At 42.2% G+C, this 26,765-nt stretch overlaps 1 protein-coding gene across 17 annotated transcripts in view; it reads left to right on the forward strand.

Moving 5' to 3' along the window:
• The window catches only part of ADGRL3 (adhesion G protein-coupled receptor L3), a 489,797-nt gene that overhangs the window by 125,516 nt on the left and 337,516 nt on the right, over positions 1-26,765 (forward strand). The window contains exon 3 of one of the 17 annotated variants that reach the window (XM_015625396.1): positions 8,554-8,607. The exons of the other annotated variants lie outside the window; for them this stretch is intronic. The gene's annotated coding sequence lies outside the window, so the exon portion shown is untranslated. The remainder of the gene's footprint in view (positions 1-8,553; positions 8,608-26,765) is intronic. 17 annotated transcript variants of the gene reach the window in all.

Here is a 26,765-nt window from a genome sequence, read left to right on the forward strand (position 1 = left end):
GTCTTAAGTAACCTAAACATCCATGGTGGTTGTTCTTCTGCACGTAGCAGGGCTTTCCTTGCTCGGGGAGAATTTTTTTCTGTTATGTGGAGAAAGTGATTTTGACTCACAAGGTATGGGAAAATGTAGGCAGGGTTTCAGTGGAGGAGGAGGAAAATCCTCCTGTAGCTCTTGTGCTTATGAACAGCATGTATCAGACCTTCCCTGACCTTTTTTTATTTTGGGCCTCAAGCTTAAATTTTATGTCATGACCAATCTGCACCACTACTTAGGAGTTGATAAACATGTTTTTGAAAATAAGAATACTGGCAATTTTTTCTTCTCCAACAGAACTGCTTGCATTCAAGCTCCTTATCTAATTTTATTAGAGACAAAATTTGGGGGGAGGGGGCAACCAAACCAAGAAACATTGTGCTGTTTTCATTTGTCTTCAACAACTTCTTGCAGAATAGCACTGGAACAACATTTCATTTAATGTTACAAGAGTTGCAATGGTGGGGGCTGTGCTGCTCTCCCCACACTTGCTCTATCTTGAACTGGAGATGTGTTGGAAAGGAGGTAGGATGAGACACATGGCTGTGGGTTGCAAACAGACTGAAATCCTGTACCCAAACCAGACAGAAATCCTGTACCCAAAGCCAGCACATGGCAGAATGGGTCAGTCTTCAAGTGCTGCCACCCTGCATACTCTGTGTATATAAGCCCCTGAAAATCCTGTGTTGGCTTGATGGTTTTTTTCTGTAGTGCTTTTCTTTTGAAAATCCAGTGCTTCTGCAGGCATAGGATAGGTTATTCCTAGCTTGGTGTTGCTTTAGCTTGACTAAACTTTAGGTCTGGAAAAGCATTTTGAAAATATTTCACGGCGTTTTATTCTGAGGGAACATGTTTAGGTCAGTTCTGTTTGAACTATCCTAAAATATTTAGTCCCTTATAGACTGAGAAGGAGGCCTGTGCCTGGTGCAAATCTATGCAAATATTATTGGGGAAAAAAATTTATAGGAACAGATGACACCAGCTGTTAATAGGACTCATTAAGCATCATGTTCTAACACAACGTTATTTTTGAGTATAGATGAGCCCTCAATGAACTCTCCCTTTCCTTTCCCCAAACCCATCATGCAATACTGCCTGTAGTGGAATATTTTAATTCTTTGTAAATTTTAATAAAAAAGTTCTGGGTTGTTTTGTTTTTTTTTGGTTTTTTTTTGGTTTTCTTTTTTTGTTTTTTTTAGTTTAAAATGTAAGCAGAGCACCTAGTGCTTATTTACCTGTGAGGTTGAAGGTGAGAGCACCTTGGTTATAAACAGTTTCTATCTTGAAAAATATACAGCTGTAGGTAGACAAGATGCACAAAAGGTGAGAGAAAAGAATTATCCTTATTTGACAGGTCTACTGAGGCAGAAAGGGAAAACAAAGTTCCCTAGTTTTGTAGACTTACAAGTCTACAGTGTAATCCCATTTGGAGAAACACAGTGGAATTTAGGAGTGAAACTTAGCTCATTTCTCTAAGGGAAAGCTCCAAGAACATTTTTGTAGCTTATGTTCCTGGTACATAAGAGGCCAGGCCAAGTATTTCCAAAAATAAAATGAAACATTCTGCCAGCAGACTCTTCTGTATGTGTGTATATATTCATAAACACACACACATATATCTATCTATTTATATATATATTAAAACAAGAAAAGTCTTATTGCATCTCTTCTATATGACGAAGTTTGGGTTTGGTTTCTTCTTCATCAAACGTGTATGTAGGGAATTTTGTTTCCAACCAAAGCACTGAAAAAAATCAGTAGTTAATGCTATGTGAGATAGAATGAGGCAAGTATGTCACCTGTAATATGAAAAGGTATTAACTTCTTAAGTCAGAGAAATTTAGCTGGACAGGCTGGAGTTTTAATCTGACTCCTGACTGCTATATCAAATAAATTTCAGCTAAGTAAGGCAAACGTTTATAATTAATTTCAGAGTGGCTTAATTTTTGCACATTAAGCAAATTGGTATCTTGTTTTAGGCTCTGAAGCAGGGAGGCAACTCAGCATGAGTCTGTGTGTGATTTATTTAACAAGGGACCAGCTTAGAGACTCTAAAGTCATGCTTGGAGTTGAGCTGGTGCCCAGCATTCATGCATTGTGGCATTCTCTCTCTCAAGTGGCAGCTTCATGATGAGGCAAACTCAGAAGCTCTAAAACTCAGAAATTCACAGATGAAACTCAAAGTTTATTAGCCTGTCTCTTTTCTTTTTTGTGGTGGTTTGGTGCTGGCATAACTCTAATGACATCAGGCACTTAAGGAGTGACACTGCTGTAATAAAGACCTGGAGACTAATGGTGTTTGCAATACCATTTCTCATCCAGTCTTTGTCTGCTGCTAAAAGCTCCCTGTTTGCTTCTGCTCACCCTTTTCACAGTTGAACACACATCAGCTGACCAACAACAGTTTGTCTTTGGTGCTCAGGATCCCAGTTTATTCTTCCACCCAAGCAGGAGCCAGACCTAGGTCAGCTTGGTTTCTGAGGTCAGACAAAATCTGGTTTATGGCTGTGGGCAGGAGCTCTAAGAGTGGTAATGCTAATTCACAAAATGAATGATCTGTTGTTTTAAAGGCCAGGGGAAGCCTAATGCAGCACAGGACAGACATTGTCCTTTTGGTGGTGCTGTGTACAGTTCTGTATAGCTTATGCTGTTCCTTGTCTTCATTTATCTTCACTGAACTGTGGCCACTGAAGGTGCCGCCTTCTTACTGGACCCTCTCCTGCAGTTCATGTCTGGTCTGCCCATTAACAGGTTAATGTTTTATTTCTGAGTTAATCTTTAATACTGTTTCCCTTAGGGACTTTCCCAGTGAATTATAAGGAACCTGTGTTTATCTTTAAAGCCTGGTCCTGCTGAAGTTGAGAGAATGATGATGGAGGAAACACGCTAGTTCTTAAAATGCTACAACTAGTGTTTCATCCCATCTCTCCCCTCCTCTCATGCTTTAAAATCCTTAAGGATCCCTAAGTAGGCACTTTTAAAATCAAAGCATTAAGAAGCAAAAGTGTGGTGCAGAATTATGAGCCAGATGTTGATCCTGGTAACTCAGGTATGCCATTCCCTCACACACACTCGGCTTTCCTTGTGGCATTTCCCCAGAGAGGACCCTGGCGTTAGACACAAGCTGAGATCAATCCCCAGCCTGTGGCATCTGTTTGCTGAGGGTTGGAGCTGCTTATTGAGTTGAAGTCGTGTGAACTGAGAAACAGAGACAACGTGATGTTGGGAGCGAGCCTGGATCTTAGGAACACATTGCTTAAGTGACCAGAAACTAAGCTGCTGTCTGTGTGCCAAACCAAAGTTAAAAGCCATGTGGGTTTCAGGACTTTTTTTTTTTTTTTTAAAGAAAACACTTGTTAAAGAATAAGCTGCATTCAGTGATTGATTGCTTGTTGCTCTTGCACAGCTATTTGTACCCTCAGCTTTTACTGAAGCCGTACACCTGAGGCCTTGGATTATAGGGAGCGCAGTATGCATAGCAGAGTGCTGAAAATTTGGCCAAAATATTGATGTGTTGAAGTGTTGAATTGAGGGATATTTCTGAAGGAAGTAGTGCTGCTCTGCTTTATTGGGGCTGACTAAAAGGAGGAGGGATTTTTTTCATAGCAGTTCTTCCCCCTGGCTTTTTCAGAGTTTTGCTTGGAACTCTGTCTGGGGTATCTTTGAATGTTGCATTAAACATTTTAGTTTGGAACTGCAGGTAGGTGCTGTTCCATGTCTGTGGCTTGTACAGAGAAAAATCAGGAAATGAAGGAAAATTTGTTTTGAATTTCTTTTTTATGTGATAGGTGGTAGAGGATGGAAGGGGAAGACTTTCCATGTAAAGCAGAGGAGGAAGATGCTGGGTGTGGAAGAGGGCTATGTTTTTATTTTTATATATCCAAGACCTCAACTTTTTACACAAAGAAAGAGAGAGGATGGGGGGGCAGGCATAATTCTGGGACATCTGGCCCCAGTGACGCTCTTGCTGGTGATTAAGTCCATCTTGAGATCAGCCTTTCTGGCTAACACATAATTTCTGGGGTTTTGTTCCTACTTTGAATGGTTAACATATGATACGTCTATACATTGTTTTTCTTGCAGCTCATTTTTCCCCTCTCGTGTGATTTTCAGGATTTACACACTTGGTTTGTGTTGATGGTGGTTCTCCTGACAGTTTTTTGTATAGAAAGGTTAAGGCAGCTCTTGGGTTCGCAAAGACAGGAGTATTATGCTTGAGCCCGGCATTAGTCATGCTTAACTGCTCACATACTAATTTGGCACTAAATCATGACTTCTTTTTTTAACTAAATGCCACCATTTTAGGCAACTCTACTTGTGCAAGTTGCAGTCAAGCTGATGAACCAGTCATAAACGATGGCACTGCACAGCTTCTCCCTTCCACTTATGCCCATCCTCCAAATGTGGTAGGAGGACTGGAAAACAGCCAAGTGAACAGAAAACGCAAATTTGCTTTGTGTTTTCACTGGAGCAAGTAGCTTTCTATAGGAGGAAATCTGAAAAATTTAGAATATGCTACTAAAATTTGCATGAGAAGTTCTGCATCTCCTTAAAAGAAGTGGTGTTCTCCTGGCAAAGGTGATTGTGAAGAGTTATGTCGCAGTTGGATTTCTCTTGATACTGAAACTGGATTAAAAAGGTAATGTATGTTACCACACTTTTCTTTTTCCTTTTGTCTTTGGAAGATGATCAGGCAGTGCAGAGAACACATGCAGAACCAGAGGAGGTTTTAGCTGTCTCCTGGGCTCAAGCTTCCTTCAGGGAGAAGGTTATTCATCTTCGTACGGAGGTGGGATCCTTGGCTTTCTCATCTGCAGCAGTCTAGGTACTGTCTCATGCCTAAGGGGAGGTGTGGATTGTGTTTTCTTGTAGTTATATTATTTTGTCATGAGTGTGGTTCTCGGTCTGAGTTTGGTGGAGCTGAATTCCACTGACAGAGCAAACAGTGTGCAAACATTCAGGGCATCTCCTGGCCGACAATTTGATGAAAGAAGTGGGCAGGACTGTATTTACGAGCCATTACCCCTTAGCTATTTTCATGAGCATAATAAAAGGTTTCTTTGATTTTGTTCATTTTACACTAAGAAGCCCTATCAAGTACAAGAAAATAATCACTTATCAAAATCTGCTACTACAGCCGAGAAGTTAAACCATGGACCTCACTTGTCAATTTGCTGTGTGGTTTTCTTCAGTGTTTCTCTTTACCCTTTCCATAGCTCAACCTTCTATACATGTGACTATGATACCCATAGTCAGTTTATGGTATCCAGAAAAACAGCTTACAAGAGTTTGTTTTTTTTTTTTAAATAAAATTAGATAAATATATAAGTACAGCAAATAACACAGTCTGATTTATGACCATCTTGGGATATCCCCTCCCCGTCTCAGCTTTTCTGCAGTGACAGATGGAAGAAAATATCTTTCCAATTTTAAGAGTTAGTTACAACTGTGCAGAAGGACAGGCACCACGTGGACCTCAGTGGGAAGCAGTTTTGATTTCTTAAACGTGGATCATGTTCCAGTCAGCTTCAGAAGAGAGACCCCCCAATTGAGATTTTTAATGAGCTAGGGAGAGTGTTAAAACTGCCTGCCTATCTACCTATGAACCCTCAGTGTAGAGAGCTAAATCACTGTGAAGTATTAAAAGTAGAAGAGGTTATCTAACTAGGCATTTTCTCTGGTGTAAATGGTATTCATGCATGTGCATATCACTTCTTTCTTCTTAATTTCTCTGTTTTCTTCTAAAGCAGCATGAATGACTATGCTCCCATCAGCAGCCTTGATTAACTTGTCTAGGTAACAGCCTGAAAACAACACAGCAGGCACAATTTCCTTGTGGGTTTGAGCCACTGAAACAAATTCAGTCTCCTTTACATTTCTTCTACCCTAAAGATATTGAAAGGGGAGCATATGTGCAAGAATAAATGTATATGTGCATGGGGATATGTTTGTATGTATTAGTTGTAAGAGCCAGTAAATGCCTGGGTTGACCTGGGAATCTGAAGAAATACCTGTGAATAGGGTACTTTATAATGAAAATAAATAGAAAGCCTTTGGTGGCGGAACTTAATGGAATTAAGGAAAATATTGGATTTTGGGTGCTGTTTCAAAGTCGTTCAGAATGGAAGTGGCATAATCAATATGTAGCTCTTTGGCTGTTAGCTCTACAGATTTAGCTGAAATCACATTAAATTGAATAGATTTTATTTGTGGCTCGGGCAGTAGGGTTATATTTAACTGAACTCTCTGGAAGTCAGCTATTTGGGAGCTGCCAGCTCTTCACAAAGTGATGCTGTCTGTAGCTGTAGCCTAACAAATCATGATATCATTCTTCTGTCATTACTGATGTGGCTTCTGCTTTATAAACACCAACTAAACACAAAAAGTTCTGGTGGTGTGTGTCCTGTTTGCTCTTCCTAATTTGCCCATTGATTTCTTTCCCCATCTGGTCTCAGGTGAGCTTTGTTATGCCTTTCCTATTCCAAGGCATCTTTGCCAGAAACAATCTCCCTCACATTGATTTGAAAATGTCTGCTGCAAGCAAAATTGCGGGCCAGGGTTTTAGGAAGGTGAGGGTCTGGGCTGAGTTTTCGGCTGTGTGGAGCATCTGACATGAGACATGTTAGTAGAAACTGCTGTATTTACCAGTGTGGAAAATGACAAGTGTTGGTTTTAAACTCAATATTCACACAGCCAGTCTGTAGTAGAATCTACAGGTAGGACAGCAAAAATATTTTTTTCTATTAACTACCAGAAAAGCTATTAATAGATACATTTGAAAAGCCATAGAAGCCAGTATTTCCAATTGCAAAACGCTCTGTAAAAAATTATTTTTGTATCTTGCAAAGAAACTACCATACCACACAAACAGAATCCAAATGAAAAACTGTCTTGTGTTCTGGAGATGCTGTCATGAGAAAGGCCTCCTATGTAGCATCTGTTCACACTTCCCACATATTGTGTAAATATATCCACTTCAAGTATTTAATCTTCCCAGAAGTTATGCTTGCCTTTCTTCTCCAAACAAGAAAGCTGGAATCCTCTTCTTCCTTACAAAACCCACCTGTAGCTTGGCAAACTACCAGATTAAATTTGATTGTGTTGGGTTAGTGTGGGTTTTTTGGTGTTTTTTGGTCGGTTGTTTTTTTGTTTTTTTTTTTGTTTTTTTTGTTAATGCTCCAGTTTTAAATTTTGCATAAAAGCTGTAAATGTTTCTGAAGCTATGACTGATCTCATTTCCCCCTTGCCCCCAATCCCTAGGAACATTCCTAGTAAGTTACTCAGTCCCTCTCTCTTCTGAACAGGGAGAATTTCAGCCGTAAATAAGGCAACACTTGAAATCGTAAATAATGTTTGGGCAGCTTGTGCTGAGGGCTTCCCAAAGGGAAGGAATTATTTTGCCATGGCAGTGTATCGTGGGGCTGTCCGGTGTCGTGCTTGGAAGCCCATGGTGTTGCTTTGGAGCAGGCTGTTTATTGTGCAGAGTGCCTCCAAGGATCTGGGAGCTGGGTGGTGACTCTTGAGAAATTGGCTTTGTGGGATGGCAAAGTAAATCACGCTGATGAGAAGGGGAGAAGGGGAGAACTGAAGCCACCAAATACTAACTGGTGCTAAGAATTTCCATGCTAAGGCTGAAAATGCAGCTTTATCTCATGACTTGGTGGGGAAAAAAAAAAGGCAGGAACATATGTCAATGACAGATTGCCAACCTTAGCGTTTAATTCCGGGCATTTTGTGGGTTTATAGGATTTGCTGACAAAAAGATGAGGGGGAAGGGTTGGATGGGATGCAATTTCCTGAGTGTTCTTCTTGAAGGGGGAAAAAAAAAATTCTCAACCCATCTTCTTTTATTTGAATATATTGGAAACAGCCTGAACAATCGTAGTTTTTTCATTAGAGTAAATACCTTTGAGTTATGACACTTTTTCTCCTTTAAAAGCAGTTTCCAAAGCATTGGAGAAGTATGCATAATTAAATGCTTTCCTTATTTGAACTTCATTGGGAGGCAGTCTATTTCTTTCTTCATTTGACACCTCTGTGCTGTGCAGACTCGTGGTCTGTTGAAATGTTCACAAAGATGTGAAGAACCCCAGTCTGCCTGTTCCATAAAGATGTATAATGAGCAATGTTTTGAACACCTCTGAGAAGCAAGACAAGCGAGGATATTAAAAACTATGCACTGTATTGCACCCAAGTGTTTATTTAATAGACACTGAGTAGACATAGTATATAAAAGTTCTGTGTGCTCTCTTGCTTTGGCTTTTTCTGTCTGAATCTCTATCTACCCATGAAATGTCCTTGATCTGAAAGTCTCTAACCTGCTTTTGGCATGGCACCGTGACAGGGAACTGTCTTTAGTGATGCAGTAAGAAGTCCAGCTGAACTTTTGTAAATTTCATTTGGATACTCTGAATAAGATATACTGAGTGGACAGCTGGAGGAAGTTATTAAAACTTTGCAGGAAAACCATGAAGCAATTGGAATATGAATTATTTCTTTTTGTTTTTTTTCCCTCTCCAGACCAATTCCTGGAGGAAGGAGGTGGGGATTAGAGGACTTTTTTCCCCTTTGGAGGTATGACATGTTTCTCTCTTGACCAAGAAACAGCTTGGGAAAAGGAGAATGCTGTGCATATGAAGGGCTTGAAGCATTTTCAGAAAAGGCACTTGGCTATATTAAAGGCCTTTTAATATTCACAAAGGCCATGTTTGAATGTACATCAATCTGCTGCTGTTTTTCTCACTGAGCTGGAGTACATGGAGGCTTCTTTCAGGGTTGGGTACCAGTTTGTGAAGTGCTGGGTTGCAATTTTTTCCCTTTCTGCATCAGCATCTAAGGAGAAGTCAAAGGCCTTATCTTTTGGCTCTGGATTCTGTCAGGATGTACTTCAGCGAGTCTGAGGTTCCCTGGCATTACAGAAGAAATTCATGTAGTAGTTTTCCTGTTTCTTCATGTTGCTGATGTAATTTTTTGCAGATTGGAACCTCTGTTCTGATTATGGTGGGGCCTTCCTAACCTGAGCAAATTTGATACTACAGGGTGTGTGTGGGTCTGGGTTGGTTGATGAACCTTGTAAACTCCATGGGTGACACCTCCAGTGGAAATTAAAATACACCTTGAGTCCTTCATGTGCTGAGTTTTCTGAGCTGACAAACTGCTCTAACAAAATTGTTTTATGTTCTCCATGAGTTATTTGTTCATTTCAGGGTTCATGAAATATAACAGGTGTACAGGCCACTTGGCAGTACTTGTAAAGCCCATGAGCTTGTCTTTGCTGGTTGAAAATCCCCAGTAAAGTGTGGATGTCCATAATAATCTTCACTGATCTGCCATGAAAGGCTTGGGGGAGTTTGCAAAGTTCTCTGGTAAACCAGAAGATCATATAACCACCCACAGCATGCCATTTCTTGCAGTATTCTCTTAGGATGTTAACATGCTGAAATCCATCCCTCTCAGGCTTGTGAGGGTTACAAAGCCTGTGGGGATGGCAAGTGGTGTTTTTAATCCTGCTCTGAGGCTCTGTGGATTTATGTCCTTCTCTGCTCCATTTCATTTGGTTTTGCCAGCAAAGAGTGTTTTTTTTTTCTAAGTAGTCTTTCGTACTGGAGATTGAGTGACTTAAGCTTGGGCTTTGACAAAATGCATCCCTCTGAGAAGGTAGAAACCCTGAATTAAAGAGATGGAGCATATCTCTTATCTGTGTAACAAGTTTGAGCATCACGTGTGTCAGTGCAGACCATGCTGCTGGTTCATCCAGCTTCATGGCATACGTGTGAGCAGAGAAGAGAGAAATGTGTGGCTTAGTATTGTCTGTGGGACTTGAAGAAAGGCAGTCAAGAATTATTTGCTTGTTTAGTCCTGTGGCAGACTCATGATGAAAAGTTGAGGGCACTGTTCTGTTTGGCACATGGTAGGCAGGACAGTTTGTAGGGTGATTGCATACCTGAGTGGTGTAAATATCATATGGGAAGCTCTCTTTTGAACCTTTCCTGGAGGGTGCTTGTTTTAAAGTCCTGAAGTGCTAAAGAGCAGGTCTAAAATCCCTCTTCCCCTGCCTGGGGCAATGACAAAGTAGCACTTTCACGTGGAAGGGCTCCAGTGCTACCTGGGCACCAGGACAGTAAGATCACAGCAACTCCAAACTTGATTCTCTTTAGGAATATAATGGTTCCTGTGTTCTTTCTGGAGGAACATCTGCCTGAATGTAGTCTTTTGCCTCATTAGCAAGTGCCCCATTTTGACCATCAAGGACTGAGTCCAGCCCCTTGCAGTGGGATTCTTTCTCTAAGAGGAACTTACTGAGTTGTCTGGCTTATGTGTGTGCACACACATGTGTGTGTATGTGCATACCTTCTTGTAATTTGTTGTAAATTGCTGCCAGCTTTTGAACTCAGAGGGGAGGATGGAAAGGCCAAGAAAACCAGAACAGCAGAGGGAAAAGCCCACCCTACCTTTCAAGCATCTCGGGTTCTCTTAACAAAACCTGTATGCTTGCAGGGCCCATTTGGCATTAATGCAGCCTTGACTAATATTTTTGCAGCTGGATTGGTGCTAATGAAGACAGTTAGCTTTGGAAAGACCTCCATGCAGAACTCTGTGTTGCTTAATTTCAAATCCCTGGATTGCCTGAGTGTGGGAAAGCTTGTGGAGGGCTATGGCTCAATGATTGTCCCATCCTAGTGCTCTGGGCTAGGCATCCACTGTATGTGGTGTTTGAAGACAATGGCATCTCAGGCTTAGGATGGCTATGTGAATCAAGAGATAATAGATGCCTAAAAGTAGCTTGTGGTTTCCCCTGCATGCTGTTGGGGCTGAAATGTGTGGTCTTCCCAGTTAAACAAAAAGATGAGAACGTGCCCGTAAGTGTGAGGGAACTCCAGGAGAGCAAGTAATTTTTATTTTGCAGCATTTAAAACAGATGGATAAAACCTAACCAACCTGATGTAGCTACAAAGCATTTCACAGCAGCAGAATTGGTGTTGGATAGCCCAGGAAGCAGGACTGCAGTGGCCGATGTCATGCTTTGGTGCTCTTGAAGCCCAGTGCACCCAGGTGTTGTATATGATAGGGCTGGAGCTGCAAGAGGAAGGTGAAGAGTGTGATAGTGCCTCCTGAATGCTCTTCATCTGCTTAGTGTGCAGCTGATAATGCAGCCTTGATCTAAGTGTTCATGTTTGCCCATAAAATTAATTAATTTCTTGATGAAAACAGCAAGCCAGGTAATTTCCTTTTTTTTTCTCCGCGCCCCCCCCCCCCCCGGTTGGTGTCTCTGCAGTGACACCAGCTCATACCAGGAGGTAGTAGAGAGTTTATCTGTAGAAAGAAACAAGGGAAAGAAGAGCTGTTTGTTTGGCTTGCTCTCCATCTCTTGTGTGTCCTGATTTAAGGTTTGTTGTAGATTACGTAGAGGGTTGTGACTTCAAGTTTGTGCCTGAGCCCTGGAAGTGCCATCTGAACTATCTTCCTTAGAGATATTTCCTCTTAAGGATATTGTCTGTCTTTATTTTAGATTCTTTTTCCTTTAAACTCTTTTAAGAGGATTGCACAAATAATGTTCCATGGATTTTTTTTTTCATTTGAGGGAATAATGTAAATGTATGCAAGCAGGATGTTATTGTGCAATAGCTGTGATGTGTTTATATAAGGTGGGAGGGCTTGATTTATAACACTGAATATTTAATGGGTATAAGTCTGGGTGTCTGAGATCTCTGCTTCTTTGTGTGAGTTGGCAGATAGAAGGGTGCCAGGTCAGGTTTTTCTGTATGCACCTTGTGGATTTTCATATGCTGGTGTTTTACATCATTATGTCAATTTAATGAGGCAAAAGAAAACATTTTTAATTTGGATTTTGAAAGCATGGGGAATAAGGGAATTTACTGGCCTGTTTGCCTGTCCCTGTGTTCTTCCCATTAGTTCATGAAAGCAGCCCCAGCCCCTTGTGCCTGCAGAGCAGCGTGTTCCACTGGAGTTCCAGCTCCAGGATATTGCTCACTGGCAGCAGCACTGCACATACAGGATGGGGAGGTAGCAGGAATAGCCACTAGGATAAATGACAAGTGCAATTTTTTTTTTATTTTAATTTTTATTTTTTTCCTTAAAGGACAATGTATTATGCAGGTGTCTGTAGGTTTCTTTTCGCTGCAGGGGTCTGCAGTGAGATCCATTCAAAAATGTAGAGGGTAGCTGTAAACTATGCATGGGAAGACTCATATTTATTTATTCACTTTAAACCTGAAGCTGTGTCTGCAAAATCAACATGCTTCTGATCTACAAAAAATCCCCACTGTTCCCAAAGCCAAGTAGGGAATGTGGGGTGCCCAGAGAAGGACTGCTCAGGCAGACTGGCTTTTTTCATGCCCCATTCCTGATGTTGGCATCTAAGGGATGAAAGGCAAATGCATCTTTGAAGTGTCATTTTGGGGACAGGAAAATAACACCACAAAGGAAAAGCTGGAAATTTCTAGTTTATGAAAAATTGAATTAATGGTTTATGGTTCTGCCCCCCCTCCCCAAATTGAATTTGAGACCAGGTAAATAAGTAAAATGTTGATAATAGCTAAGTTATTGCTTCTGAATGTAAAGATGAATGATTATAGAAGGCACAGGTAGTGATGAAGGACCACGTGGTGATTGGTAAGCCTTTGGAACATTAGAGTAATGTGCTCTATCTAAGTAGATAGATGCTTTTTCTGGGCTAATTTTTCCAAGGATGAATTGATGACATACAATCAGGAGATGTCAGAAAAGAAAGCAACCAACCTTGAATGGCAAAACTCAATTGTTTTAGACACAATTGATAGTGACCAGTATTGGACTCACACTAATGGTTGCTGAATCCATTAGATTGACTTTTTTTTGTCAAATCTCAGATTTGGCCTGACAGCAAGGAAGCATTTTCTATCAAAGCATTGCTTTCTTACCCCCCCTCGACTGCCTTCCCTGTTCTTTTTTAGTCATTTGACAATAATTTACTACTTTGCTTAGCTTTTTAGTCAGTTGTCTCCCACTCCGGAAAGCCAGGTTTCTTAAGTGCTTCTATGATGCCAAGTTAATTGCCCGAAAATAAGTGCTTGAAGATGTATCAAGTATTGTCTCATCAGCATTCAGCATCCCTGCCAGAGCATGGAAGGGGGAAGGAAGGCAAAGCCAGGAAGGTTTGAAGAAAAGAGATGGGGAACAAATGAAAGCGCAGCTGTCCTGCAAATGGCCCTGAGCGTGGCCAGGCAGCAAAGCTCTCCCTGGATGTGTCCGAATCCCTGCTGGACTTGCAGGAGTGAAATTCCAGCAGTGCTGCAGTGTGGGCACAGGTGGGGTTGATCTCCACAGCCCCCAAATGAGAGGAGGGACTGTGCTTTTGGGTGGCCTCAGACTTGACTCTTCCTGAGGCCAAGTTGAGGCGTGTCCCTGCCTATTCATTGTTACCACTGCCTCATTTTCTCTGCCTCTCTGTAGAGGAAGGGAGGAAAAATGGCATTCCTGGCTTGTCATTACGGTGAGGATGATGTCTAGATAAATGAGCAGTCTCAGAGGTATGCCTGAAATGCAAAGATACACAAGAGTGTTGGTGCAAGTTGGAAGTGTGGAGAGCAGAGGAGAAATTACAGCTGGTGCCTCTAAGTCCGCCTTGCTGCTGGTATGTAATGCAGTCAGCACAAGACTGGGTAAAGCATAGCACCTTTATCTTTTTTCGTGGATAGTATGGGGAGGGAAAAAAAAGGAAAAAGGATACGGCTACTCCAATGAAACAGGTTTGAGGCAAGGCAGGAAGGATTTTATTGGATGAAGTACCCAGCAACCCCATTTAAGTTTGCAAGGGGCTTTGGAGGAGCTGTGGGGATGAGGAGTGAAGACAAATACCTGACCAACCTGAGAAACAGAGGCTGTTCAGGGACTGAAGTGAAATTTGGGTCCTGATGAGACCTCCAGTGCTTCAGCTTTGGGTAGGCTGGTGGCTCCTTGGGAAAGCACAAAAATATTGGGGTACATGACTGCTCAGCCCTGCTTGTCACCTCGACTTGCATTCCCCAAATGTGGGGAGAGGAAGGAGACTACAACCCTCTCCAGACTTGCCAGCACTGCCAGGGCTTTGCTTCATCCTCCTCTGCCAAATACAGCCAGGGCTGCTCTCTGGGATTTAACAAATCCTCTACTATTTCAGGGCTTGAGGGTATTGGCAGTGCTCTTGATCCCTCCTGCCCCATTCTTCTTCTGACTGCTTATGCTTGAGCGCACTGGACTCTGCATCCCGAGAGATTTCTTACAGTCCTCTCTTTCTGGGACACTGGGCAGATTTGCTCTAATGGTACCCACATTTGTGCCAGCCCCCTTACCTGACCTCAGTGAGTTTCAATACATTTCTGCTCTCCTTTAATGTGAGAGAGCTGCCCTGCTCTGGAGAAGGGAGCAGGGTTTTATTCCGGCTTCTGCATTGTCAGCGGATTTGTTAACTAAGCTTTATATGTAAAACGTTTAATAAGTGTGATGCCAGCGCTTTAGAGAGCCTGCCTTTCACATCCCACTGGCAGGCATTGCAGTCAGAAATACTTGCTCCTGCACTAGAAAATTTGATGGAGCTGTGTGAATATGTGTGTAGTCTGTATTAGTCACTTTGGAGAGCACACACATTATTTGGAAGCCTTTTCTACCTTTCAGTCCTCATCTTGAGATCAGAAATGTTGCAGTCCTTTACTTGATTAGGCAGGACGGAAAGTAAATGATTGCAGTTAAAAAGCACTCTGAAAATTACTTAATATTGCTTTAATAAGAGCTCTCCATCTACATTTGTGCCTTCTGTCAGATGCGCAACTCTCGATTAAAGCCTTGGTCTTTCTTTACCAGTCACCTGTGAATGTTGCCCCATTTATCACCTGTGTTTCTGAAGGACCTTTTGCTGCTGTGTCTGTGCAGCTCTTCCACATCTCATTCACCAAACAGGTTGGGGCTGGCAATAACCAGGTAAGGAGTGTAATGAGCCAGAGAGAGCCCAGCATGCCTGGTGTGTAGATTCAGCTGCATCCTAGGTGATAAATTCTCACTTACGCCTTGGTCGGTGCTCATACAGTAATGTCAGCTCAGTAACAGCCCTTCAGGATGCCAAGGTGGATTTTACTTCTATAATGAATGAGAATTTTATTGTTGTTTCTAGCAGAAAAGAAGTTTAGTGATAGTCCAGTTCTCAGCCTCATGAGAATCAGAAATGATGAAAGAAATATCGTGGCATTCCTCAGCACACATTTGATCCATCAATCACCCAGACAAAGCGTGCACTCCTAAGCCATTAAAGTGTGACATCTTCTTCTCAGACTTGTGAGTTTACTGACTTTAAAGCAGCAAGTCAATTAGGAAGCCAAACCTAGGCTGGAAGGGGAAGTAAAAACACTATTAAAATACTAACTTGACATGCATAGGTTTGTTTGATAGGCTAACAGACTGCTAATATTTAATTTAAAAAACCTGGATGCTGTCCAAAGCAAACTTATGAATAGTATAAGTCATATTAAAGCAAACTTTCATTAAGCACCAGCTTTCTCATAATTAGTTTCAGCAGAATGATATAGTTTCAGAGAAACTATGGCATTTCTTTATTTAGGTAACAGAGCTTTCGGCTAAAGGTTATTTCCAGAGTGTTCCTCATCATGTGGTGTGATGAATAAAATGGGGGATGGAAAAATCCAGAAGAAAACCTGGGCCAGGAGTCCCCTGCTCCTGTTTACTTCCTGACAGTCCCTTGAACATGAACATTGCAATAAAATTTACCCTCTGTGAGCAGTCACGGGGGTTAGTTTGGGGAGGGAATGTGCCGGTCGTAGCGCTCTGTTGGAAATGCCACTGTTAGTTACCCACTCAAGGACTGGGCAGGAAGGAAACTACAAAGAAATGCAGCACTGAGTGGTTCTGAAATGAGATTTTCTGCTTAAATGGCAGACCAAGGTAGTCAAATGAGTGTACTGGCAATAAAGATTTGACTGACGTGTGAGATGCTTGCAGCCCTTGCATGCTCGCACCCTGTCTTCTTGTGTTGCTGTGACTGAAGTGGATCATATGTGTCCCTGCCACTGAAAGTCATAAAGTTTTGTTTCCAGAGATTTTGGACTGGTGTAGGATGTATGCTTTTGCTTCCCCTTTCATTAATTGTATCAAGTTAATTGCTTATGAGGGGAGGAACATGCATAGAAATATCCAAAGGGAGCTAAGAGCCCAAATTCTCTTGCTCAAGCTGTCCTTGATTCTTTAAATAGAAATACACATGTGCAAAACTGCAAAATGCATCCCAATATAATTAGACATTATGATGTGTAATTAGTGACACTTTTCTTTATTATTATTATTTTGAAGCTTTTGTACTTTCACAGTAGTTCTAGCGTTTGACCTAGTAAAACCTCTGCAATAATCAGGAGCGAGGGAGGATTTTTTTTTTTACTCTTTAGCATGTGTTTGTTTTCAATGTCCATGCCTTAGAAGCCGTAATATGCATGTGTGACAAGTGTTTGTATTTTCTGGGTGAGGGGGATGAGTTGTGGGAGATAAAGGCATCAGCAAGAAGCGCTGAAGGTGGCCCTGGACACGAGTCCTGCAGCTGCTCCTCAGAGGCATGGGAGTTCATGTTCCTGACAGCTTCCCCTCCAAGGTCTTCAGATTGGCTCTTAATTGGCAAGCTCATTAGCAGGCTCACTAACAGGAGGGAGAGCGAGCCAAATTTGTATTCTGTCAGCACTTGCTGTGAGGAGTCAGTAATCAAACAGCTTTTTTAGTGTCCTTTTTGGTGTCTACTTCTAATGGCTCAGGTTTGTAGGTCTGCTATAAACCCCAATAAATATAACAGCCATTAATAACTGATTGACCAAAGGGATTTATGTAATCATGGGATTACAGCTGCTAATTCCTTCCTGCAGTCGTGTTTCTGCATTTCATTGATTGGGGAGCTGGCTGTAACACTGATTTAAACTAATGGCATGACAACTCAAGGGTGGCTTTAGTGCCACTTGGATGCCAAAAGGTTGCTTGGGTGGGGAGTGATGCTTAGGCTAGTTTCACAGAGCTGGAAGAGGGAGATGGGAAATGATTGTGTGTCCTGGAGGGCAGTTCTTCCAGGAATTGCAACCAACTCACTTAGTGATGATCTCGGAGGAGGTGGCCATGTGAGGCTGGAGTAAGCTACCTCCTGCTGCCAAGCTGCTCCTGTGACTATCCTGCATGTCTCCCCACTGTGTGTCACCAGCTGGCCAACTCATTAGGCTGTGTCTCTGTGACCTTCCCCTACCTGGTGTGCAGTGGTGGCACTGACTAATAATGCCAGCTATCAGCTCTTCTGTATTTAAAACTCATGTTCTTTGAACCCTGTCAAATCTCTTCCAGAAATCGCTAAGGAGTGTTTCCTCTGAGGGTACTGCCTGAGTGTCTTTGCTAACTGTTCAGGTCACTTGCTTGAAATTTGACCCAAACTTTTCTCTTGAAAACAAAATTGATTTTTTTTTTTTTCCCCCAGATGTAACTGAAATGAATGTGTGTGTCAGGAAGTGTGTTGGCTTGCTGTGAGCACAGGATGCTCCTGAACTAGTGAGGTGTAGAAGTACTCCAGGTTGCAGAGGTGCTGTGGATAGGGATAGCCACTGTAAGGCAGCTCTTACTGGGCTGGCTTTTTGCTGTCTGCTAGAAAGCTGCAACTTGAGGTAAAGCGATGAAACCTGAACCTATGAAAATGTGTGTCAGCTCATCAGTGCTTTTAAGTAGGCTATGGGAAGTGCCTCTAATGAACCATCTCTTTTCCATCTTAAAGTAAATGAAATTAAGCTAAAAAAAAGCACTGAATAGAAAGCATCAGATGGCAGTGGTAGACAGTCGGTGTTTGTAATGTGAAATGTGCTCTTGATTCCCAAGGCATAAGATGCAGGCGGTGCCACGTGTGCGATGCCTTTGAACGCCAAATGCGCCAGCTACATCTGAAAGGTATCAAACCCAAAATCTGAGCAGCGGTGAGTGGTTATCAGCTCTGTCAGGCAAAATCCTCTGTGAAAAGTGGCTGCTGGTAGAAAAACAGACAATATGCAGAGATGAAATGCTTTTCATCTGTGTTTCTGAACTGGATATTTTCCCCCAAGCTTAAATTATTTTTTGTCTTTTTTTTGTTGTTTTTTTTTCCTTTTTCTCTCTCAGAAAAGCAGCACTGACAGCCACATAGTTACTGTGAATATGAAGAAAAGAAATAAAAAGTAGAAGTAAGCTTGCTGGGTTGATGGCCTTGGTCTCTTGTGTAGTGGTGCACAGAGCACAGCTTTTTGTAAAGGCTGTGGATGATTTTCTGATGCACCCTTCCATCCAAAAGCAGAAACAATTCCCGAAGGTGTTTGGCACAAGTCTTTGCCATCCAACTCTGGGAACAATAACCCTGTTGTGCTGTTCTGGTAGGCTTCAAGAAATAAGGCCTTTCTAAGAACAGGGGTTTCTAGACAAGCTGTTGCCATTTCTGCTTCCACCCTGTTCCAGGACAATGGTCTTCTCTGCTCAGGCTTGGTGCACGGCTGGGCACAGCCAAGGGAAAACTGTCCTTCCCCAGAGGGAATCCCACTTTTTCTTAACAGCTTCAGGTGTTTCTGCCCTCCTAGGGGCTTAGTTGGTATAAAAAGTAATACCACAACTTTGTGTGCCTATTAATTTCTGTCTACTTTGTTGTTGTTTTGTTTATTTTTTTTCTTTACCAGTAGCTCAGAAGTGAGTGTTATGACTTAAATGTTGTATCTGGGCTCCCTTTCAGGGGACAGCATGAATGAGCAGCAGATGCTGGATTAATGTCTTGTCCTAATCTCCTTTTATTTGCAAATATCCAGTTTCTTGCAGATGGCTCTGAACAACAAAAAGCATACACAGCCAGCCTCTGGGGAAAATTAGGTTGTTTGTGGGCACTGCTGTCTGCACTATAATCCCTGCTGGCAACTTCTTTTGTCACCAGAGCAAGGGTTCAGTGGCACTTCGAAGGCACAGCAAGGTGGTGTGGGGAGCAGCATCCCTTTAGGCTCTGAAGCAGAGGGCTGGAAAGAGGACTTTCTCTTCTTAGAAAGCAGGTGGTTGCATTTGTTTCTTCTGATCACCCTTTCACCAGTGCCATGGGAAGGGACTCAGGACAGCCACCTATTGTGAGCTTCTCTCCTTATAGCATGAGATGTCCTTCTGTGGCTGTGGGCTGACTGGAGCTAATTTTAAGACAGACTGTCAGTTCTCCATCTCTCCTGTCCCTAAGCTTAGCTGATGTTCAGCAAGGTAGTGCTTATTTCTGACTGAACTCTCAACTTATCATAGTTTGAGAAAAAAGATCAAATTTGATGTGACGAATTAAGGGCAGGGCTGGGCAATAACTTCTCTCACGAAAGGTGGAGGAACAAGCTGTTTATCAGGAGATAATCATGAAAATCAAATGATCAGATTCATCTTTGTGATTTGGCTGTGTATCAAATACTGACAACGGAAAAATGCAAGAATCTTCCCTTAAAAAGTAGGTGGTGCAGCAGAAGTGAGCCTGAGGTACTGTGTGAGAGGAGGGGTACAAGGTGGTTACTGAAAGGTTTGTCACCACTAACTATACAGCAAAGAGATTGACATCTACAGTACCATGTCACATTTTTAGCCCAGAGTGGAATGCTTTTTGACACTAAGAAGGCAGGAAATTGCAGAAGATAATTAGCTCCCAATGATGTATCACTGAGGTACATGAGGTAGCTTGCTGGATGCTGCCAAGTTAATCTAGAAACCAGCCTGAGATTTTTTTATTTCTTCTCTTTTTTTAAGATGAATTTTTGTGGGTTTATGTTATATATGGGTTATAAAGAACATCTCTCTTTTTATCTCTTTGGTGGCACTGGCTGGGGTTTCCAGCTCTGCCAGCAAGCCAGTCCCAGGGGCATTGTAGCTCTTGGACCAATGCATGAAGGTGAGCTCTGAGCAGAAAATGCTTGTACTGTGAATTGCACTTATAATTGTAGTGTGAGATCTACTTTTCATCAAGTCTATCATGGCAGCAATAGCAGTGAAGCTGTGGCGGGACAAGACTCCCTTGTCACAATTTCTGGCACTTGAGTCAGGTTGATTAAGCATCCTGCAGGTATGCAGACATGTGTTAGTTGCACCTCTGACAGAAATATGTCTGTGCCTTGAGGCTCCTGCATTTTTGGAAGTATGGGGTTTATCTGATTTAAAGCCTAGAAATTGAAACAAGTAATGTAAATTTTTTTTTTTTCCACTTGAAAAGCTGACAAAATTACTACAACATATAGGCCCTGTTCTAAATCCTCTGCCATCATGTTCCACCAGATATGAGTAGTGAATAGGACAGGTCTGACTGGAGACAAAAAGCCTGTCTTCTAATATGGTTTGAATGTAAACTTTACTGCTTTTCCCCCCCACCCCCCTTCTCTTTGTTGGAAATATTTTTATTCTGTAATTTAATTGAAATTTGCAACATTTTTTTGGCTGCAATCCTTAAGGAAGAAGCTCAGCCAGGTTTGCTCTCATACACACATACTTCTCTAGCTAGAGGGTGTAAGGAATCTGTGTGCCCAGTGCATGTCTTTGTCTAGGCTGGGACCTCAGGCTTTTAGGGCTGTTTGGTTAATTTTTTTATTTTTTATTTTTAAAAAAAAGCTGTTTCCAGATGGCAATTAAGATGTGTCCAGGGTTTGTGCCATGACATTTTGTTCTGTCATAACTGCTTCCTTATGCTGTTGCTTTCTGATCCTCTCATCTTTTCAAGGCACACTGCTGCAGGTGGCTTGGCCCAGGTGTAGCATCTCAGACAGATGACTTGAGGATCCTCTTGAAAGAAATGTTTTTTGCAGTGTTGAACAGGCTGTACTTCTTAAAAGTGGGTTAAGTGAATTTGAAATACCGCCAACAACTTGCTCTGTGTCTCTGAATTCAGGATGTTGAAGAAGGCTTTGCAGGTGAATGGCCTCCTTGGAAGGAGGATTTATTGGGTTTTTTTGGTTTGGTTATGGGGCATTTTTTAGATTTGGACAATGGTAGTGAATCCCCAGGGGAAAAAGAGCTACAGTATGATTTTGAATGGGCATCTGTACTTTGCTATTAGCTCCTGCTGGTTTGGAGTGCTGAGACACATCCCTTGGGAGGAAAAATATCACAAGCCATGTTGTGGCATGTTGTCTGAGCCAAAGGAAATAATTGGAAGTTTGAAATCTGTGCATGCTTGTGCTGCAGGGTGGGGTCCAGGCCCTCACAAATGTCCAGCTGATGGCCTTCGTGTGGATTTTGGGTGGTTTGGGAGCTTACCTTGTCCCCAAGCCAACTGGGGTGATGGCAGAAGGGGGTTTGTCCCTAGATGAGCAGTATCAGTTTGCTGCAGAAGCAGTCTTATGACTGCTGTTCCTCAAGCATCATTTCTGTTCCTTGCTGTCTATGGAAGTGTGTCTGGAGGGAATCACGGCACACCAACCCTTGCCACTGTGGTGTAATCCCAGCTCTGCTCTTCCCAGGGCTTTTCTGGCATTCCTGCTGGGAGGTGCATGCTCTTACTGACCAATGCTTAGTAAAAGTGCCTTGGCATTGGTTTGTTGTGGGGCTTTTGGTTTTGGGGGAATTTTTCCCCTTGGAGCAAACTGCCACTGTCTAATAATACTGAGGCAGATACATCTGTAGCTTGGTACAACAGATCAAGGCAGCGCTGCCAGCTCTAAGAATAATGCTGTCTCCAAAGCACATGGAGGAGGATTAAATGGTTTTCCAGCAACCTGCTGCCATCTGTGCAAACCATTTCCTGAAATACGCTGGTAAATGCCTGTGGGAAGAGCTGCAAGTCTGGTTGTGTTTGCAAACCAGTAGATTAGTCATGTGTCCTGTCAGCAAGGTTAGACAGACATCAGCAGCCCAGGTGGAAAGGCAGCAGTAGGAGAGGGCAGGTCCAGAGCCAGGTGTGTGGAGTAATGCAGATTCCTTGCAGGTGGTGGGGAAGGAGAGGTGGCAGCACCAGAGTAGTTTTGAATCCTTCTCAGTAGAGGTGTCTCCCAGAGCATCGGTATCATTAAGCAGAGATTGGCCATTTTGAGCAGGACAGTGATGGTGGTGTTATCAAATGATTTCTGTAGAGGTGAGAGGCTGCTATTTCTGCAGATTCACTTTGAGGCAGATTCTGCAGCCTTTGCTTGCATTCAGCAGCTTGATTTTCTGAATCCTGTGGGTTTTGGGGAGAGCTATTGAGTGCTAGACCCAGATCAGCTTGAATATTGGTAGAATAATCTGGTTTTATTACCCCAAGGGATATATTGAAACTCTGTAATTAAAAGTGGGAGAGGGATCTTCAAAGCATCCTGCTTTTCATGTTGCTATCTCGCCTAAGAAATGTATCTTTCTGGGAGAAGCTTTCCCACTGAAGCGTGCATCTCTGCAGAAGGAAAAACAAATACCGACTGACATAAGCTCTGTTCTTCCTTGAGGCCTGTGAGATAGCAGCATAAAATGTGACATTTAACATCAGCCTCCTCTAAAGGCTTCTAGATAATTGTGAAGGATTCTTTTGTTCAGACCAGTCACTTTTCACAGATCCTCTGAAAAAAACTCTGGAGGCGAATATCAAAAGCAGAAACTTTCCACTCTGATCTGGAAAGCATGGCATTTAGAGGTCTGTTTTTAGCATTTGTCTTACCTTAAAACTGATAAGGCTTTAGACATCTTGCTCTTGCTGGAAACTGGTGGGTTCATGGCCATGAATTCAAAGCTGCTATACTCATGCTTGTCATACTTGAAATAAGTCAGGACTGTGAAGAGTCCAGTCATGAAAATGATCCATTATTCTGATGACCTGTGCTTGTGTGAAGGCAGGATTAGTCACTGGAGTTTATTTGGTGTCCTGCCATCAACTGTTTTATATGGAAATTGTGAGCTCTTTGAGGTTGAATATTCTGGCTACTTGATGTTCTACCACCTAGGGCAGTGGGGCGCAGAGCCAGGATTGAAATCTTCATTCAGCTAAAATTATTCCAGGGAAAACATTTTGGTTTGCAACTGGAAAACCCAAAAATAAAAGTAAGTACTTTCAGTCACGGTCAACAGTGTCTTTCTTGATGGTCTCAAGTACTTTTCTGAAGGATCAGGAAGTCAATTTGAGGCGTATAAGTAAACTAGAACATACTCTCCTTTGGAAAATGACATTAAACCAAAATTTTAGCACAAGTAGGTCAGGGAGGCTGGACAAGGACATACCACAGATGGGTTGCAGAGGCGTAAGCAGGCCAGAGGCTCCCAAAGCCCAGCTCCTTGCCTTGCCCTTCCCACTCCATGCAACTTCTCATCACCAAGAAGAGTAGGAAGAAAGCTTGACTTTGGTGGCATCTGTCAGGCACTTGGATGTGAAGCTTAACTTGGAGAAAGAGAGCTTGAACAAAGCTTATTGATTTGGGATTTTGTGACCTCACTTCCCCTGGAGAACTCTGATTTGCTGCTCTGAATGCTTTCTGTGAACATCAAGACTTGAGTTAAGAGTGTACAAAATCATCCATTTACATCTGGCTTCAAGCTGAAATTGTAAATGCTCTGCTAACACCCTGAGAGAAAAGCAAGCAGATTATTTTAAATTGTGCCCATCATTGGGGTGGTGCTGACACTTCCTGAACTTTTCTTGGGGGCTTGAGCTAAATTTCAGATCTGTGGTGAAACCTAAATGCAGGTCAGCACAGTGCTGCCTCAGACATGGTAACAAAACCCCTTGCTTGGTGCTATTCTTAATCTTTTAATTTGTATTCTGGCCTACTGAGGGCTCTGGGGACTGGAATAATGGTGACCGTAACTCAGCTCCCAACGATGGCCCATTTCTAGCAGGATTGCTCTCTTCTCTAGCTGTTGAGTCCACATTAGACCATCCTGTTGACCTGTCTTTCCCCCTCTGAGGGGCCTTAAAGCAAGATACAAACACAGTGCGTTTAACAATCTGACCAGCACAACCAAGAAGAAATTTGGTTATAGTTGTGCTTCCACCTGGAAGGTTCCCAAAGCTGAGGCTCTGGCAGCACTGACTTTCCCCTCTTGCTCTACATACCATTTTTGTTGAAATCGATAGGCTTTTGGCAGTGTGTGTGTTGTGAGTGGCTTAAAAATGGAGCAGAAATATTGGAAAGTAATCTGAACAAGGAATAAACTCAAAGCAAGATGTCTGTGGAGTAAGACAAGCTGTAATCTAGTGGATTAGTTGTTAGCCAGTGATTTCCTCTGTTGTTTGCCACCAGTCCCTTAACATTTTCTAATGGTTTCCACCTTCAAAACCATTGTGTGCCTTGTTTTATAATATGCAAGTAATGGAGAATTATTTGCCCAGCACTTTGGATTTGGCTATTACTGGTATTTACAGCTGAGAGAGACTATTTTTTTTGTTTTACTCTCTAGCACGTCACATTTCTTTTATTTTTCCAAGCTGCTTCTCTCTGGATTCCTGTAGCCTGGGCTATAGGCAATCCGTAGGCATTGCTGTTATTCCTACCCTTCCTTATACTCAAGAATATGTTGTTATAACTCTTACATGTATTTGGACAGAACCCTGCCAAGGCATAGTTTCCGTGTTCTCCCATTATCATTAGGCTTACAACAGTCCCTGTGCCAGGAGCATGTCTGAGGATGGCCACTTCTGGGGTCTTGCTTCTCTGGCTCTTACCCTTGTACTTCCTACAGATAATCTTGTGTTTTCTGGAGGTTTGTTGGTTGGCTGCTTGTTTCTTTGGGTTTGTTGTTTTGATTTTTTTTTTTCCTCCACTCATTTCTGGTGTTGAAACTGCTGTAATGAAGGTGCTTTGTCCTCTGGTTCTCCAGGTCTGCTTTTGGTCCTGTGGTTACTTGAAGCAAAATGCAAACCTTTTGGATGCATGGGATGTAGGGCCAGCAGTGTGTGCCTGCTTTGAATCATCGCCTCTCCCAAATGACTTTGAAATGCAATATTGTACTGGGTTGTGGATTTTTTAGGTTTATTTATTTTTATTTTCAAAGAATAAAGTTGTATTGTTGTTATTTAGATCTGTGGGGCTTTTTATGCTTGTGACATAATATTTTTACAAAGCACTTTTGTTAGTAGTAGTATACATAGACTGAAACTGACTGATGGCCAGATAAACAAGAGCTGTCTGCCTCTCTTTTAGGTAACTTCAATAAGCTAGGGAAGGAAGCAGAGTTGCAGGGAAGGGGACTGGTTTAGGATTTTGCACCACCCTTGCTGATTGCAGTCCTTGATTGAGAAATTGAAGGTGTGTTTTCTCACAAAGGCTGTACCTGCAGCTAGATAGGTGCCTCATTCATGGGCAGATTAGTGTGAGAGCCTGTGCTGGTACACTGTGGTTTGCTGTTGTCCTGCAGGAGCAGATTGAGATAGATCTCACAAGGAAACAAATGAGGTCCTGCTTACTTTGGAATTAGGTGTGTGTACAGATTCACCAAGGAATATAATGTCTTGTTTCAGAACAGGATATTTGGGACAGGTGAAGCTCTAATGCTGCCTTTATGAGCAAGTTGCTGTCACAGGCAACACTGCTCTTCTGCTTACAGACCATTTCTGTTTTGGCCTGATTTCCACAATTTTCCTTCAATCACAGTGGAAGCAATTTGGTCTCTGCAAGTAGGGCTTTTTATGTTAAAATTTATTATCCTAATTAAGGAAACCTATGATGTCCAAGATAATGTTTTGTGTTTGCAGCTCAGTTCCTCATTTATTAATATCCATGAGTACTTCTCTCATTGTGGTTGTGGCTGAGTGCTGTTTGGATGAGACCATACCACAGCACTTGAAAATGATGAAAGAATGTCTGCTAAGGCTAAATCCTTGTCTGTCTAAGGCAGTTTTGTACTTGGGTGTGCTGACTGTTTTGGCCTTAAGCACAGTTTAATGAGGGGGAAAAAAAAAATCAGCTTTGTGGTAAGAGGAGTCATCTCCCCTTTTCCACACTTGAAAACCTTAAAGGATAAAAAAATAATCCAGTCGATCCTTAAGGGGGTGTGTTTTTTCTCCCTTAAAAGAAAAAAAAAATCCCAATTTTTCAGGCAAAGAACAGTAATATTATAGAGCAATGGTCTGCAAAACAGAAGCAATTCAAGTGCATTTAGAGGATGACAACACTGTGGAGAGAGCACATAGAATCAAGGTAACAGAGGCAGCATTTGCCCTACTTCTATTTTTTAATTTTTTATTTTGGCTCAATGTCAAGCATGGAGGTTCTAAGTCTTGGAAACCTGCCTTCTGATACTGCAGATTTTTTTGTGTTCCTGTCCCATGTTCATGCTTTTCTGTCCATATATTATAAGCAGGTGAGTGGAGGCATTGCAGCAAGCAAGAAAAGTCATGAAGTTTAGCCTTGCATTTGCTACCCTGGTGTTTCTGCATTAAAGGCAGTCTATGCTGGCTTCCTTTAAACCTGTATTAAAGTAAGAGGAACTTAAAGTAAAAGAGATGCAGGCGTACGTGCATGCTGTTTACTGCTGGTCAGCAAACCCTCAGGAGAGGTGTTTCATCATCTACTGGTTGAGAATTTAAAACCAACAAATCCCCTCCCCTGCGGAGATAAAGCCCTTGTGAACAGTGAGTTCATTATCATAGTCTCTGTTCTGCTCCCAAGTTCTTTCCTTCAGAGAATCACCTGTTTAATGAACCTCTTGTGTGAAGGGCCTTGGGAAGATCAGGCGTGTTTTGGGCTGTGTGGGCTGGCAGTCGGGAGGGGAGAGCAGGGTGTGTGTGCCATCCTTGTCTCCTGTTGAAGAGA

Source organism: Parus major, chromosome 4, assembly GCF_001522545.3.
Source record: "Parus major isolate Abel chromosome 4, Parus_major1.1, whole genome shotgun sequence".
NCBI lineage: Eukaryota > Metazoa > Chordata > Aves > Passeriformes > Paridae > Parus > Parus major.